Source organism: Neophocaena asiaeorientalis, unplaced genomic scaffold, assembly GCF_003031525.2.
Source record: "Neophocaena asiaeorientalis asiaeorientalis breed wild unplaced genomic scaffold, Neophocaena_asiaeorientalis_V1.1 scaffold296, whole genome shotgun sequence".
Classification (NCBI taxonomy): Eukaryota; Metazoa; Chordata; class Mammalia; order Artiodactyla; family Phocoenidae; genus Neophocaena; species Neophocaena asiaeorientalis.
In genome coordinates, this window is record NW_020175084.1 from 2,978,735 (window position 1) to 2,983,717 (window position 4,983).

General features: G+C 38.1%; 1 protein-coding gene across 2 annotated transcripts in view; it reads right to left on the bottom strand.

The window, feature by feature from the left end:
- ARHGAP24 (Rho GTPase activating protein 24) overlaps nucleotides 1-4,983 on the bottom strand; it is a 488,283-nt gene that overhangs the window by 482,738 nt on the left and 562 nt on the right. The gene's annotated exons all lie outside the window — the stretch shown is intronic.

Here is a 4,983-nt window from a genome sequence, read left to right on the forward strand (position 1 = left end):
AAGGTAAGTCATCCTATTTCCATAATGGATTTGAGTTAACTTTTAACTTAGTTAAAAGGTAGGGGTATGTTAAGTGCATTAAAGTAAGGCTAAAAGGATGCAAACCATGTCATTAGAAAACCTCAACAAGGGTACAACTGTGCATCAAATTCAGTTCTGAGTTTCTTGGGTGACAAGCCAAAATGAGAAACATGGTGATTTTTAGCCTCTTTTCTTCTAAGAAAAGAAAAAACACTAGTTATCAGAAGAGACACACTTTTTTGCGGGCCTCTCACTGTTGTAGCCTCTCCCGTTGCGGAGCACAGGCTGTGGATGCGCAGGCTCAGCGGCCATGGCTCACGGGCCTAGCTGCCCCGTGGCATGTGGGATCTTCCCGGACCGGGGCACGAACCCGTGTCCCCTGCATTGGCAGGAGGACTCTCAACCACTGAGCCACCAGAGAAGCCCGAGACACACTTTTAAAAAGGTTAAAGGCAAAGATGAATTTATAGAGATCTTTATATAAGGAATATTGAAATACATAACAAAAAGTGCCAAGATGTTTTCCATGGAGCCCATCTATTTTCTATTGACTCCCAGTAAAAAATAAAAAGTATTATATTAAAGCATAGTGAATGAAGACAATGTAACAAAAAGGAGTTATAATATGATTAGGATAGTTAAATTTCCAGTCATATAATCTGATAAAAATAGAGAACATGGAAGATTTAGAAAGCTGAGTAGACTATTACTCTTAAATATCAATGGTTGCTCTTCCAGTCTTCTCAGACGTACTATATAAAGAGGAACTTGAGCAAATTGAACTATATATGGTCCCTGGATAGTGCCTGAAACATAAGTATTATGCATTCTTTATTGACAAATTATCCACATGCTAAACGGCAGTTATGCAAGTGACAAAAGTATCACCGCCTTGAAAATGAAATAAGCCCATTTGTATTTTGGCTCAAAGCGAGTGTAACCCTCACCTCCCTTCTACAGGTTAGGTAGCAGCAATAACTGCAGACAAAAACAATTTTTTTTCAAGAAGCAACTTTGAGTGTAAACGCTCAAATGAGATGAAAACAAAACCAATATAGTAAAAAAGAGTCAGTAAAACGAAAGTAGGTGCCCTTCCAAATTTCCTCCTCTCCTTCCACCTCCACATTCCCCTTTAGTTAAATCTGATTCCCTCAAGCACTAGCGCTCAAGATAATTATTAAAAGCCAAAATTAGTATTTCTATTTTGTTTTATTAATTAAGATTATTGCCCATTTCACAGGCAACAGAATCCATTATTAGTCCTCACAGCTAAATCCAGGACCTCCCACTGGGATCTGGCAGATTACAGATTTTACAGTATAATATAAAAAACAATTGTGGAAGATGTATACCTATTCTAACTGTTTCTACTCTCTTTAAACTCAAGTGTATTTTGTAATTTCAAAAAGGAAAAATGGTTCCACACTAGATTTTCTTTTGTTTTGCTTTTACTTTAGAATAGCAAAAGCACAAAATTTCATCTATTCTAGGAGTTAAATAGGCTTGTGTGGGCTGGTCTGGAAAGTGAATTATGTTTGGTAGCACTGTCACTTTTGGAAAGTGAACCCTGAGTCCAAACAGACATTTTTGAAATGAACTTTGGGGAAATAACTACCTGCATAAATTGGAGTCCACCACTGCTTTTTTTCATTCATAACTTTGCTTGCTCATTCACTTAGGAAACATTAACAGATGCCGACTATGTTTCAGACACTGTGCTAAGCACTAGATGCAGGTGGTTCCCTCACCACCAATACTCTCATTAAGGAACTCACTGTAGTGGATTGGGGGTTGCATAAAAATAATTATTCACAGTATGTTTAAAACATCATGGAAGCAGATAAGATGAAATGATTAATTCTTCCTGCACAGAATTGGGTAAGTCTTCTAAAGGAAGTTCCACTTGAAGTGAACCACCAATAATCAAGAGGGGCTTTCCAGGCAGAGGGCATTCCAGGAGAATGAAACCCAGGAGCAAGATATCAGAAGTATGAAGAGTGAGAAGCCTTTGTGTAGGAAGACAAAACTAAAAAGGAAGGGCTTTGAAGAGCTTTTAGTTGCTATACTAAAGCGTTTAAAGTTACTTTTATAGATCTTTGGGATGTATCAAAGGTTTTAGAACAAGGGACTTATACAATTAGATCTGCACTTTATAAAGATTAATTGTGGCAATGCCACGGTAGAATGGAGATGCTGCTTAAAAGCACACATGTACATAGTAACCTCTGAAAACTGAACACTCTTTGAGTCTTCATCACAATAATCCCTGCACTTCCAAATGTGCTTTTACTTAGCTGCTGAAACCATCATAATCTTGTAAAGTTTGAGTTCATATAGCAAAGACAGATGGGTTACCATTGCAAGACTCAATATGAAGTTCCAACTCTGCACATGAAGAGCATTAACTTCGTGACTAAGTTGCCTATTTGCGACTTTAATTTTAAATACCTTTCTCCATCTGGGAGAAATATTAATCCTTTAACCACAAGTTTAAGTGTAAACAGGCATCTTTTTATTTTAAATCTCTTCTGCTTTTTTCCTCAGTAAAGTGTGATCAAGATAGAATGGATACCTCAGGTTCTCATTATCATCAAGCTTCTCCACACTCATGTATGACCAATTGGGTGGCTGTCCTTCCTTACTGGGCTCCAAGCTGAGGCTCTACCCACCTCCCCCATCTTATCTTTCCAAGGCATTCGGCTTTACCAAACGTTGAAACAAGGCAGAAAGAAGGAATCAGCATTACATAAGCTCAACTCATGGGAAAAGAACCCTTCAACACTGGCCAGAAAAATCACAGGAGAATAAGCACAAGTAACAAAGACGGTCCTACAGCACTGCAAACGCTAAGAACAGTAACCAAATGCATGGCCTGGACTTTGCAGTGGCACCACCTACTTTCAGCCTTGAGAAACCAACCTGGACACTGACAGAGCCAGAGAGAAAACACACTTCAATGGGCCAGTAGGTCACAGCAAAACTATTCAGGGCACTGTTGGTAAACAACAACTAGGCTTTGACCAAGACAGCAAAATAAACAGACTCAAACTACTCAGTACCACCTGCTGCACATTCCTTGCCCTTCCTGCCCCACCACACCCCTGCTTCCCTAAACCCACACCCTCACCCTAGAGAGCCCAAGATCACACAGTAAATAAAACCATAAGGATGAAAGTTTTCAGAGCTTTGGCCATTGCTACCCTGAGCAAAACCTGAAAGGATTTCACTGAAAATTTCAGTCCAGAACACTTCCTTCCCACTTTTACACTTAAATCTATACTCTTGTCTGGAAGGGTACATTGCTAATTGTTCTGCAGTGATTATTTTTCTTGAGAACACAATTCTTCCCCACTTACTCAAGTCTTTATTTTCAAAATTGTTCAGATTCACTGTATATACAGCCCAGAAGAACATAACTGAGAAACCATCCTCCTCTCAAAACCAAGCCCCTGAGATTAAGTAATAAAACCAAATAACACAGTTGAAAGCCAAGGACAGACTGAGTTTCAACAGCCTTTCACATGTAGAAAGGATTACAGCTTCTCCTTCCTTTCATCACTCTAGTTGTGTATTCCTTACATACGCCTCAAACTAAATTCCAGATCTGAAAAAGTTCACAAGTTTTCCCTTATTCCCACATAAAGGTCTTCCACCAAGAACATACCTCCTCTGAATGGAAGGAGGATTTTATTTATTTTAAGGTTTTGCCAATATCTCAGTCCTCCAAGATGTCTAAGGTGAATTCTCTGACAACTCAGTAATGGCTCTAAAGAGAACAGATTTCTTGACTTGCTACCTGAAGGTCAGGCACTCAGGGAAGACAAAAAGGGGAATTGTATCATTGGGCTCTCTTAGAGGTTGAACTATCCCCAGAGAAGAGGAAGTATTAAGAAATTTAAAAGGGAGAGTGAGATCTTAACAAGTCTAACATGGGCTTTATATTTGTTTTCTGGCTTTTTCTAATATACTAATTCTGTGTGTTTTATGTTTTATGATGCCTAGCTTAATACCAACATCCATTCTTGCCCTTAAGGGTTGGTTTTGAGTTCTAATTAGAATCAGGGGACAGCTTGTTTGTATTTAATCTGTCTGTCCATCTTCTCAGTAATTGAGTAAAGCTTTTACCTCTACTGTAAGTATTGCTGGGTTTCAATTGATTTGTCCTACTTAGCAGACACAGCAACACATATTGTTTTGCTTATGGATAAGCAGACACTTTACAACTTTTATATTTCAAATACCCAGCATAATTTATTTTTTTCCTCATTTTAGAAAGAGGTGAAATAATAATGTCTTGCTACGTTTAAGAAATAAAAGATTAATTTAATATAAACTATGAGGGATGCAGAAATAGCTTGGAAATGATATTTTAAATGAATTAATATATGCATAGACTACAAGGGAGTCTGAGCTCCCTATTACTAGCTGGTATTGAAAACCTAACATCTCTAAGGAATCCAGAGTAATATTCTCCCCCTTTCTACTTGGGGATTTGTACAATAAACATTTTTAAAATGAGAAGTATTTTTTAAATTAGAACATATTACATATTTATCTTCAAAAGAGGTTGGATACCTCCTCGAAAAGTTACTCTTTAAAAAATCTAAACAAAATCTTTTGGGTGGCTTAAAATTCACCAAAGATTCCCTAACGCTTTGTTTACAATGAAAGTGTTGTTATTAAAACATACCTCTGTATGCCTGTTATCTAGGAAACTCTTATAATACCGATATAAGACACCAGCAGAAACAAGCAGCGGGGAAAGGGAGGATAGATACTAAGGGAAGTGTATTGCACAGAGTTTTCAATCCCCTCTATTTTTAAGCCTAGAAGCGCGAACCACCAGCTTGCGTTGTTTTTATCCATTTAAAAATAATAAAGGAGTATTGTTTCCCATCATCTACACACGCGCGTATGCACGCGCGCACACACACACACACACACACTGCACCACCAGGGGAT